Source organism: Acyrthosiphon pisum, chromosome A2, assembly GCF_005508785.2.
Source record: "Acyrthosiphon pisum isolate AL4f chromosome A2, pea_aphid_22Mar2018_4r6ur, whole genome shotgun sequence".
Lineage (NCBI taxonomy): Eukaryota > Metazoa > Arthropoda > Insecta > Hemiptera > Aphididae > Acyrthosiphon > Acyrthosiphon pisum.
The window spans coordinates 38,767,688-38,781,891 of record NC_042495.1 but is presented as its reverse complement, the minus strand read 5'-3'; the positions used below and the strand labels follow the sequence as shown (position 1 = coordinate 38,781,891).

General features: G+C 30.7%; 1 protein-coding gene across 1 annotated transcript in view; it reads right to left on the bottom strand.

Moving 5' to 3' along the window:
- Positions 1-5,333, bottom strand: part of LOC100163315 (protein unc-13 homolog D) — a 189,794-nt gene extending 184,461 nt beyond the window's left edge. The window contains exon 1 of the mRNA XM_029489751.1: positions 5,076-5,333. The gene's annotated coding sequence lies outside the window, so the exon portion shown is untranslated. The remainder of the gene's footprint in view (positions 1-5,075) is intronic.
- Between the last annotated feature and the right edge of the window lie 8,871 nt (positions 5,334-14,204).

Below are 14,204 nucleotides of genomic sequence, written 5' to 3'. Positions count from 1 at the left end.
AGCGTATGTATACAATTGCAATGTTATGATTATTATTTTAACGTACAACATTAATTTTGCCATCGTTCTATTTTCTATTGTTTTATACTTTTATTTGATTTTTTTATATAAAAAAAATTAAAAAAATTCCTAAATAATAATTGTCTATTATTTTTTAGGTTTTATGATTCTACGATACTTCTCACCTACTGACCTACAAATTAAAGGGTACCTACCACGTTTATATTATGCATTATTGCACTCGTTATTGCACATTAAAATCAATGTGCATTAAGTTAATTCAGAATTTAGGTGCCCATATAACGCATTTTTAATTCACATTAAGCTAACGCGCATTAATTATTTAATTTGATTGATGAAATCGAATTAACACTATCGCCTGGATTAACAAATATATATAAACAGCTTAATGGGAGTAAATACTTCAGCGGTTAAACTAGGATAAATAACTATAGGATGATGTCTGTTTTGATCATGAATGATATCTTATAATAATATCATATAGAATAAAAAATATTCTAATAAACTTTGGCTGTAAACCATTACTTACTATATTTTTAGATGCATGTAAGCCAGATATTAATGCTTAATAACTTAATCGACCACTGCCTATAAACGAAGTAGGTACATTCAATATTGATGTTTAATAATAATATGAAGTATTGGTAAAACATAGATAAAAATAACCACAGCACACTACTAAATATTTTTCTTCTACAAGGAAATTCTATGAACCATAAATATATTTTTGTTAATAATTATTAATTAACCATGACAACGAAAACCTTACAAAAAATTGGTCAGTAAAACAAAAAGCGCGTATCCAGCCCAAAAATATATTTATATGTAAAAATGACATTATTTACTATAGGTATTTTAATATATTATTTATTATAAACGGCATGCAGGTGACAAACATAATATACAGTCATAATATTAAACTTAAGTGCCGAAATCACGTCTCCTGATATAGTGAATGGATACAAATATTTTATAAAAATAAGGTAAATAAAATATTTAAAATTTTGTATTTAAAAATAAACAAAAGTTGTTCTATCTTTAAACCGAAATTTAGTCCACACATAGTATATATATTATACTAAATGCGTAGCTCATAAAGAGAGATACGTGTTGTGCACGTCGTCACGTATCAGAAATCAGATGATGAGTACCTAACTGTACGTAATAGGTCCAATGAAACATAGTCACTCATATATATTGTACTAAACTTTGTTTTACGTATTTTAATTTTTTATTATGACGAAAAAATACAGTAGTGGCTGACATGCACTATACGGTACCGCCAAAACAGCATTTTCTAAAAACAAACAAACAAATTCTTTAAGCGTTGATAGAGAATATCTTGGTCGACCACGAACTGTTTATATAATTTATTTTGCTTAGCCACTAAATGTATTAAAATAATTGTAATCAAGAAAAATGAATGTGAAAAAAATTTAAAATTTGTACAAATGATTATTATGCTACCTTCCTACTTTTTCATCCCTTTATTGAAGCACTAAAAATGTGAGTCATTATTAAACTATAACGTTTTACGATAATTTTATACATCTTGGATGTTATTGTGGAAGGGTATTACGCAATTTTTTAGTACGAGTTTTAATCATAACTCATTTTTTACTCGACTCTGAAACGAACATTATTTTAATAATAACAGTAACGTATGATTAAAATACCAATGCAATTTTACTATTCTAACTATAAATTATAACATTTAAAATTGAAATTATTTTTTAAAACATAATGCATAATAATAAAAAATAATATACTACCACAATGTGTATAATCATAATTTAAGCGTTACCGCGCTAAAAGCCACAAACCAAACGAATAATGGTACGTACTATAATTCCATATACAACATAATGAAATAATTAATAACCGCATTTATAATAATATATTATTGTACCTATGGAAAATTATTTAATTTAATATATTAATTAAAGTTGAAGCCATATTCAATTTACTGAAAATTGTCAATTAAAATGCGTAAATACAACGCAGGTTATAATGTATAAGTGGATTGAAATTTTTGTACGATCGGATCAGAGAAATGGTTGAAATGTATTAAATTAATTCATGCATCCCATGGACTACTCTGGCTTAGGTCCAGAGTATTCTTTATGCAGAAATTTAAATTTACAGGAAGAGGAGTTTTATTTTATTTTAACATAGCGTTTAGGTAGTTTTATATTATATGAAACATATAAATAGTTCCATTAAAATATTATAATATTTTTACTAGAATAACATATCAAATAATTATTTTTTCATACAAACTGCACAATTTACAATAGTATGCATACCGCAAACAACAGGTATTTTACCATTTCATTATTTCAACAGTTATTATTACGATATATTATTATTATCTTTAAACAATCGTGCCTGGCTCTTGATACTATCAAAAATTCTGTTTGATTTATAAACTATGTGTACATTACATTTAAAACATACAGAATTATGATCATTTATCATGTATTTCAACGGTAAATAAGGTATTGGTAGGTCGCGAAAATCATGTCTGAGTATAGAAATTATTAGTATGTCATTATGGTGATCGTCCATGGTGACATAAGACAGTTAGGTATACCTTTTGTGAGCGTTAACGTTATGTGAAATGTTTATGAATATAAAATATACAATATAAAGGTAATAAATATATTGTAAGACCTTACATTTTCTACATAAATATATACATAATTGTATACAAAAAATTCTTCATCGCTAACTGTTTTAGATTTCCCCTTAAAAAGTAAATAGGACTAATTTTAAGGAATTCGATGTCCATAACCGATTTATTACACGCTGGTTCACGTTTTTTCGGACCACAGTCGATAAATACGAATCATGGTGTTTGTCTTTACCCAAAAACTGATATTTCCCCATTTTTTTTATTTATTATTATGTTTATTTCCGTAAATAATAACTTATGGGAAGGGTATAGCCACGCTGATTTACTACTAACACGAACAAATCGGTATCATTTTCGTGGTGCGCTAGTTTATCCAAGTGAATTTCTAAAATTTGTTATTTAAATTAAATAATGATAAGTCATTAAATCCACAAGTATGAAATTCCCGCGTGTTTGAATTTAGTTTTTTGATTAAATATTATGCTATATATTAAGTACTATTTAACGAGGAAATACAAGTTGCGTGATCATTGCAGCACGGCAATATATCCAAAACTTGATTATGCAAATAACTATTGATAATTTTGTCTTTATAATTATTATTGTATCACGGTCTGTTTCATTTTGTCACGATGACTATACTGTTACGGTGAATAGTAACATTAACTTTGATTACATGTTCAGTATATTGTAACACTAATATGGGTTTTGTGTAAACGTGAACGTTTGGTATACAAAAGAAAAGTTAGGTTTATGGTATATCTAATAGAAGTTATTAGGTAATAATTAATGAATTATTGTTTTTTTTTTTTAATACAACTTAATTTCTCAAAAATATAGAATCACACCATGAGTGTAAATAAATATATAGTCAGAAAACAGAAGACTGGCTTAAAGATCAAATTTGCATCTTAAATTGAAAATATATTTATTTTTTTCATATCTTTATTTTATAAAAAAAAATAATAATTTGGCATACAATTGGAGGAAAATATAAAACTTAAGAATACTCCCTTGAGATAAAGCAATACTCGCTTTCTTCATACAAAAACGTAGTGCATTAAGAACTTTGTTATATAAAAAAAAAAAACCCATTAAATTCATTGAGAGACTGTGTACAGTGCGTTTAATAAGGAATCACCTTGTTCACAAACATATACATAATACATTGCTATATGAATAATACATTATTATCACAATAGTAAATAGCTATTATATTTTTTTTCGTTTATTATTATTTTCTTTAGTTGTCGTTTTTATTTATCAATTCCATTTCGGGCAAAACAGAAAATTACGTAGCACAATCAAACTCTTTTTTAATTATTTTAGCTGCATCAAACAATTTTCACTTGATAGTTTGTTTGACACTAAAAAAAACATAAGTTGTGTGACAATATAAATATTTTATGACACATATTGCAAATTAACTAACGAATTATTTATGCAATTGGACAAATATATTCGAATAAATTTACTAGTAAGAAGTGACTATTAATTGTGTGTTACCTGTATGTATATAATATTTTTTTGTTAACTCTTTACTCGAGCTTATGCCTACAATGGAATATATATTTCAATCAATTTCCAAAATGATTAATTTAACTTTATACAGTATGTTTCCACCAAGCGAACCATTCACTGTGCTCATACTACACTTTCATTGACAGAAGCTGTTGTTAGCCGATGATTTATTTAAATATTATTTTATTTTATTTTGACACGAAGTATATCAAACGATATATTGAATACCAAAAAAAAAATAAAAATAATAATATATTTTCGTAATAATATACTTGAGTCAAATTTTTGCATTGAATGTTAAGTATACTAAACGTAATTCGGGGTTAACAACAGTCATAAACATGCATTCTGCAGTAAGTTGTATTTGTAAGTAAGCTGTATTGTAGATATTAGTTTCCATGTTTCCAATGCACATATGACTGACTTTACATATTATTATACTGTAGACCAGATTGAGCTATCTAAGGTCCGTTCCGAAATTGAGTACTTAAATAAAAATAAAAAAAACACCAAGATGAGCACTATTATTTAGATTTATCACAAGGGTTAAATAGATATTGACCGGTCAGTTCAATTTCACGTATTTAACACGTCTTTTTATCATATAAATAAATTGGTACAAGACATATTTAGACAAGAGAAATGGGGTGACGCGTGACATAAATCATCTTTTCGATTTATTTTCGTTTGAACGATACGCTATTTGGTTTATCGCGCGGCACCTACTGAATGCACGATGATGATGTGTGTGTATCAATCAAAAAGTGGTGGGACGATGGTTCAATTACCAAACTTCCTCCCCCCCCATAAAAAAAAAATAAATAAACGCGCCATCAGTCGAAGTAAACAACCACCAACGAAACGCAACGATATTAAAAAAAAAAATTTGTGCTCTTACCTCTCTGAAATCGTGACGGCGGCACTGGTCGACGGGGAGTCGGACGCGAACTTCGGACTCGATAGCGGTGCACGGCGTGCGCTTGTGCGCGTCGCCAGTGATATAGACGACGACACCTGTACGTGTGTGCGCGTGTGCGTCGGCGGCAGTGGCTTGGGTTCGCGTACGGATCACCACCACTCGCCAGGAACCGCGGCTCTGGAGTGTGGCACCAGCGGTAGCGGAAGCAGCACCAGCACCAGCGGCAGCAGCACCAGCACCAGCAGCGGCCTTGCGTGTCGCCGAGGGTTGTCAACAGGTGCCGCGAGAGCGCGAGGCGGCTGCAGGGGTATAGTGTGCGCCACCCAGTCGCGGGGGGGTGCAGAGAGCGCGGAAAAACTTTGAGGATCCGCCGCCGCGGGTCGTGCCGACTGCGCGTAGACCCGTACTCGTCCGCCACCCCGCCCTCCGGCCTTACACGCAGTTTCCCAAACTACCAATTCCTCCCCTCCATTGTGCTTCAACTCACCTCCGAGCCCCGGAAAACCCGCTCGAAAATTCGTATACGCACTCGCGGGCCACGACTCCCCCCCCCCCCACACACACACACCTTGTTAATAGGCCCGATCAACGTATCTTATCTCCGTTCGTTATCATAATTGTGTACGATAATGATTACGTGACAATATGTAATTATACGGTTACGATGAAGTGATTCATTGGACAGTAAATTGGGATAAATCATAGGAATTATGGAATAATTAGGAATCTATTTTTTTTTTTTCAAAACCGTAATTTACTAATTTCAAATAAAATTTAGTGAAAATACTCCTATACTGTTGTGAAGATAAAGATATCATGCATTTTGAGTATTGGTCACGTCTATATGGTGACAGTCAAATGTGTCTCTGTCAACCACGGTAATAATATGATTAATATTATTTGAGCTGTTATTACTTATTATAATATCCATCTCGATATATTTTTTCTAAATTCGAAAGCAATTTATCGTGCGGTAACCAATAACGTGCTACAATGTACCAATAATTAAGTCTATGCACTTAAATTGCACTTAATATCGCGGTGAAACAACTATTATATTATTTACATGTTGAAAACGATAATTCCATTCAGACGTAATTTATTTGAAATGCGTTAGCTTAAAGATGGGCATTTTGCGTTGTCGTCTTGTCACGTTAAAATGTATGATGGAACACAAAACGATGTAGTCGTTGTAGCAGACAATGGTTATTGCGGAACCAACCGACTTACGCAAACCATTGGCATTTTATTATAATGTCCAAATCAACTAGAAAATATTAATAGCCATTGAAATCAAACGATACCGCAAATTATGATTCAAATATTATAAACTAATGTCATCGTGTAGAGCGTCGTCTGTGGCCGTCTGTTTATTGTTGTCTGTTGAAAAAATAATGATACGATTTCCTCTGAAATGATACTGTTTTGTAATTTTTATTTATTTACTACAGTTTAAAATATGTGACACATTACTTTCGATCAAGTATCTAAACCAGGATTGTAGGATTCGATACTCAATCAAATGTTGATACTTGTAACTGGTACAAAATTTTTTTAACACGATTTCCAACGTACGTCGTAAATTTGGTGGACATTGGATTCGGCGAGTTGTTTAACTGTTTTTGGTTGAAATTATCATCTATAAAGCTATCTGCACACGGTATTCGACGGCGTTCGTTATGGCCTCTTAAACAGTGTTAATATTATCAGACGAAAATCAATATAAACTTACTTTATCGCTGGACATTACACGGACGAGAAACATATTTTATGTATTCCAGGTTTTAATGTTTGTCCTCGCATTATTATGTTTTTATAACTCTCATCTATTCGTTTCGATAAATTGTACAAACGTCTAAACGTCTATAAAACAATGTAAATAGAATTTGTGTACAATATGCAGTTTGAAACAATGGTGATGAAAAAAAAACGGCTAGTTACCATTCATCAAGCACAGCACAATTTGTACCCAATATTTATTTTAAAATTCAAAATGGCCACCATTATTTTTAATTCCGAAATCGTGTTTAAAATATGTTTTTACGATACATTCAATCGTTATACATGTTTGAAAACTAAAATAACCCGTCGACTCGATGCTGTGATAATTTAAATATTGATATTGTTTCCGCCTGCATTAAAACATAATATACATATTACTCTAACCAATAAATGTAATTATTCTTGTTTTCTGACAATAAATCCAATACACTAAAACTAGGCAGCTAGTACACAATTCCGAAATTATTATAATTTAACTAAAATCAAAACGTCAACAACATCAGGATTATTCAATGTAAAAAAAGTTTGCAAAAGTATATAGAAATATTGTTATCTTAAATTTTTCTAAAAATGAAAATACATTTTGTAATTTTATTATCAATATGAATATAAAAAAAAATGTTAAATTTTATTGATATATGATTTATAATGTAAGTATGTGATTAGGCAATAATACTTACATATAAGTATAAACGATATAATAATATACCTAATATAGGTTATGTTAAATATTTGTATTATTGCATATTATCATTTATTTATGTATACAGGGTGAATATTCAAAAAAAATCAAGGGTAACCATAATCACCCCCCCCCCCCCCATATAGTAATGAATTTATTCAAATTATTTTTTTTGGAATTTTTAAAAATTTAAGTAGTGATAATTGGTGGTATAAATTTATAGTAGAAAAGGGGTTCTCATTTAAATGAAATAAGGTTGTAACGCAATATGTCACTCATTAGCAAATAGGTACCTACCATGAGTTAGATAAAATGTAAATAATAAATATGTAAATAAATATGTCTTTAAGTATTATACCAATAATTTTAAATTATAAAAAGCAGGTAAGTGGATGTCACTCTGTTGTACAGTAGGTTACAAGTGGGTCATTGTATAATGGGTTGTATTAGACTTGAATTCAATGAAAAAATATCATTGTATAAGAAAAACGATTCTGAGCGGAGACGGTTTGTCAGTCTGGATATTTTATATTGTTATTATTTATTTTATCATGTAAGTTTAATTAATATTATAATATTATACTTTTTTATTCGTTTCTATGGGGATAAACAAAGCGTTAGAAATTAAAATTCCATTTTTAGCGTTTTTTCGTTATTTTTCGGTGGTTTTTCCCGTGGCATTAAATAACTATTGAGACGATCGGAAAGTGACTTGTCTAAAGTACCATCTTGATCCAATTTTCTAAAGGATAAGGTACTATATGTTGAAATCGAAGCACTCCTTCTGGTAGAAATTTTGTATACAGGATATAGAAAAAAAATAAACACCATTGTAAAACCAATAGCTTCCTCGCACCGCTCAGAATCTAAAATTAGAACTTCATATTACTAAGGGGAATTTGGGGATTACCTTTACTGTACTAGGTCATTCCCATAAAAATATTTAGTGTAACCTTTAACTTTGGGCTCATTTTATGTATAATATATATAATAATGTGCCATTCAATTATTCAAAAGATTATACATTGCAGTTTTAAACCGTTGAAAAAAAATGAAGGTATAATAATTAACTTTTTAAACTCGAAACGAAAATGTATTTATGGCGTGCTATCAATTTTCATTTAAATAATACTATGGTTATAATATAAGTAAAATAGGGTTCTAATGAGCCTTGTTTGGGTACTCTTAAAGCTTAGCAGCATATTCATATACTATACTATCGCTCTAATTTAATTAACATCCATTCAATTTTGGCACACACACACACACACACACACACAAACAAACTTAGACGCAGTTTTGAGCCTTCACCGATAAGCATGGAGATACTTATTTGCTCAGAACATCATTACTACAATCCTAACAAAGATGACGTGTAATATTGTTCACCATTTTTTAATTTGTATTTGTGACTGCAATTGAAAAAACGAAAATGTAATATCCAATGTATAGAATGTATCCATATTTTTGTTTTTTTATTACCAAACGTTTTTATTATTGTGTATAATCTCGCATTAATGCAGTTACATAGTATGGTAACTAACTACTGAGACCAACATAATATTTCCCATATTATAATAAATGGTTATTAAAGTTTCTTTTTTTTATCTCTGCATCAAATTTTGCTTCGATCGGCATTTATTGTTACAAATAGAATGTTCGTTAATAAAACATTATCGTTCATTTTAGAATAAATTATTGTCGTAACATTATTTCAGGTAATATATCCACGAACTGTTATTATTTTGTATTAAAAACTACTATCATTGCTTTTTTTATCATGTTCACTTGATCGATCCGAACGAATTTCGATTTGTTCTCAACAGACGTGACTGACATTTTTAATAATGATACCGGTCGAAAAATGACCAATATTAAGATTTAGTCGTCATTGTAGTATTCACCAATTGTGTGTTACCCGGAGGTCACAAAATGTTAGTAAGGGTTTGCCAAACATTAATTTTAATTATTAAGATAAATGTATTTTGTGGGGTTGCATTATATTTATCGTAAAATAATGTTGAGGGTCGCGGTACTAAATAGATTGTGCACCACTGATCTACAAGACGAGAGTTTCGATAATTCAATTGTGGGGGCGATGGCGGTGACTGTGGTGATGGGGTGGTCGCGTGGTGGTTGTGGCGTCAGCGGTGGTGGTTTTCGTAGTCAGCTGGTCAGGCTTCAGAGATGAGACGCACTCGTATAATATAATAATATTATGTTCACTATTAGCCTGGTTACTGTATAGCATTAGACGTGGCAATCTGATGAAGAACGCAAGGGAGACCCGCTACGCAGGTATGTAGGCACTATTATATTATTATATTCGTATAATACGCCCCGAAATAAATTAATTCCAATGATTTCGTTATATTAATAATAATATTACTGTATGGCTAACGTAACGGCAAATCGGACGAACGACGTTCGTATGTGTCACGAACACTGATAGACCTCGTTATTATATTGTATACCATATTATAATATATTTTGCTTACTACATTAGCATAAGTTCCGCATTTTTGATATGACAAACGTCTCGGCCACTTTTCGTCAAAAGCTATATACCCATTATGCCCTAGACAATAATATATTATTATTGCGCAAGCGTATTATAATTAGATACTAACAACCTAATTTACAATGGGCAGGGCTTTATTTACGCAAGGACATTATGGGCACTAGGGACAGGGCCCATGCGAATCAGGGGCCCACCTGCTGGATTTAATTCTATTAATTTTAACTAATCATTCAATTTGAATAACATCAAAAAAAGTATACACATTAAAAAAAATATATATAAATTATATTTTCACTGTCATAAAAAAATGTAGTTATAAGATAGAAATACTTAAATTAAGATGGTCTATTATTTCACAATATAGGAGGTATTGTATTAATATCATTGATTGAACATAATTTAGACAGATATATTATTAGGTATATATAATTTATGATCATATACATACATTGTCACATTGATATAATAATACATATTATATACAATATTATGTACCTATATATAAGACTGTAGTATATAGTTAGGTAGTACAAACGTATTGTTTAAATAACTGATAAAAAAAACTTTTTTTGAAATATTTGTGATACTGAATTATAATAAAAAGAAACGTGTATAAATTAAAAATGTAATACAAGGTTTTTCATAAATTTTTGTAAGTGGAAATTAAAAAAATTGAGCGTAAATAAAAACGTTTTCTATGAATAACAATGGTTTGAAAATTTAAGTTAATTACCTTATTTCCTACATATTAACGAAAAAAAAAGTTTACTGAAAAGTCAAATACAATTTTTTTGAACGTTTAAAGTTATTCATTAATTAACCTATATTACCTGGTAGTAAGATAAATAAATTAGTAATTACTTTAATCACAATAATATCATAAAATATACTAATAGGTTGACGACCGTCTTTACTTATAATCGTTTTTTGTAAACAATCATTTTATATCATTGAATTCAAATTTAATACAATATCATTTACGATTTACGGTTACTTTTTTAGATAGTACCCCCTTGCCCGCTTTTCTGTACCTAATTATTTATATTATTTAGTAAATTGTCATATTGATGTAATTTTCATTTAAAAATGATACCTAAAAATACTTTAGTGGCTCAGCTAAAAAAAAAAGAAAAGAAAAGAAAAAAGAAGGAAGAATTAAAAAATTTTAAAATGTTTAAAATAAAATTAGATCCTTTAAGAATCATATTCATTAAAAACTACATCACTGCGAACATTAATTTCGAGAATGTTATTGATACTTTTTCAGAACAAAAAGGCTATAAAAATGATTAGAAGAAATTATAAAAAAGGCAAGATTTGATAATATAGCTATAGTCTACAACCTACATTCAAATATTGTTTAATTTACAATTTATAAAATCAGGTCCATTTTTTCTTTTATCCTGGGCCTTAAAATTTCTAAATCAGGCGACATAATAAAACAAATTATAATAGTACTCATGTATTATTTGAACGGATGCACTTTACCACCTCGCTTGACCATTATGATTTTTACTATTGAAATATTAAACGCGTTTCAGACATGATTTTCTTTTCTGAGAAATAAAATTACAATTTTGGAACTGACTACCTATGCCAGTTATTTTTACGATCCACAAATAGAATATATCACTAAAGCTGTGAGTAAACTCTATGTAGATAAAATGTAAACATCTCGATTGATATAAAAATAATCGTATTGATTTTTAATATTTTTTTTTTTCACTTTACCTTTGTAAAAAAAAGACTTTTGGAACTAAAAATATCGGATCTGCAACCATTATTTAATTAATTTAGAACCTGAACCTGCATTTTGATAGCAGTGGAGGTATTTTAACATAATACGACATTGGGCGTTTTGATTTGATTTGGTTTTCTAGTCACACGTGTCTATCGAATACTATTTAAATTCTGTGCTCATGAAGTAGGTACTTACCGAAATATAATTGTTGGTTTTTCTAAGAATTATTCTCACACACGAACCAAAATTATTGTTTTCCTATCTGGAAGCAAAGCAGTAAAAATCATTCATTGTGATTCCCAGTTCCGCTGACAGGTCCCAATAACCTACATGTATTCTCGGTATAAATAAAATACGGCTATGGTACGACGTATGATTGACACTATCGGACTGCTTGTCTCCGTTGTTAGGAGCTTTTTAGTATCAGACCAGTCACCATCTACGATGAATGCACCAACAAGTATAATAAACTTCCTTTAGAGACATACATCATTATTATTACAGCTGCATTGATAATTTTTTTCACTACATTTATATGATTTCAAGCAAACAAAAAGTTTGAAATTATACTTTTATATTTAATGCAATAATTTATTGTTATGTTTTAAATTACATTTGTTTTAATATTCAATAGACACAAGAGTGAAATGAATGATCTTACTGAATTGTTTATGCATAGGTAATAAGGTATCAAATATTGATGTAATAGTTATTTTTGTGAGTGGATAATTAAGTGGCAAAGGGTACTATCTATAAAAAATTGTTAGTAGTGCACTATCTGTATCATGTTCAAAGGAATTTTTATTTATATTTTTTTATACATAAAAATAACAAATTTGACAAAAAATAATTGATCTAAACGAATCATTTTTTGTTTAATTTACCACCTGCAGTAGCAACAGATAGTCGGTCTTATTTGACTGTGATTATAATTGATTGGCTAGTGATTGAATATTAATTACTGGTAGTAATATACAAAAAAAATAATCAACTAGGATCGTCGTGTATACTATGACTCGTGGCTTAGGTATGGACAAAAAGGGGTTTTACTGAAAAAATTGTGAATGCTGTGCTGTATACCCCGATTGTATCACTAAGTCTAAAGTTCAGTTAGTGACTTCGTCCACCACTGAATAATCACAAAATATTCAATAATGATTAATGGCCAATTTGTACAACAGTATATATTATTATTGATGTATTAAAACAAAATAAGTACTAATGAACCATAAACAGAATAAATTATCAGGGCGCTGAATTCAAAACAGGGGGGGGGGGTGCTAAGTAAATAAATGTTGCACTCCTGCTATTATTATTACTATGATTATTATTTATTTGATACAAATACGACATATCACATATATAATAGAGTGCACAATTTATAATGGGCCCAAAGCTCAGATATTGCGCCCATTAATAAGGAGAAACTGCATGTTTAAAGATAATATCTTTGTTGAACTTGATTTGATACTAGACTCACTTTTCTACCAGGAAAATGCTGTTTAAGAAAATTGATGTATTTTTACTGTCTCAAAAGGGGATTTTTTTTTCTTTAAACGTCCTTACAAAAAAAACCGAAAGTATATGTTTATAATAATATAGTTGCAATTATCACAAGCCTTATAAATAAACTGTCCATTAGCAGCGCGTTGACGCGTTTGTTAATAATAACATATAATAGAATAATATCGAATAAAAACCAATTAAATGGGTAACATAGGTAACAAAATGTTTATTTGTGTAAACTATGTACCTACCTATAGATGTTCTGTATAATTATAACAATCTTATATTATAGGTATAATTTTTGGTTTTTAACTAGGAGCGTTCGAACATTATACACACTCTTGTTACAGACCATAATATGACCTATGTCAAGTGTTACACAACAAGCGGACGAACGAAACGCTTTGTGCTCTTCCATGTCAAAAGGCGCTTGGGTTTAGTCACCCAACGGTCACCGAGTCTGTTCCACTGCACCGGTGGATTTGAGTTTGGTCCCACAACGAATTCGCGTGCACTGCTGTCTACACGTAAGCTTTTGTTCGGCCGTTTCCAAACTCGGACGTCTCTTCGATCGAAACTCGCGATGGGATTTGCTTGATATCGGCCGAAGAAAGCCGCATTGCGACGGGTGGACTAGAACGCCGACCCGGCGGTCCGCGAGATCAGCTTGCTGAACGACGGCCGTGCCGGCCGATCAAACACGCTGCGGCGTCGATTAGACTGACTGTGTCTCGATCTCGACTTGGGTGACATCAGTCGTCATGTTTGCCGCGTTCACTAACGAAATGAGGTGACGGAAATTCAGACTTGCGTGATTAGCGACGACCATTGAGGTCGGACCACTTGACGGCGCCACCGAAACCATTCGCGTCAGCA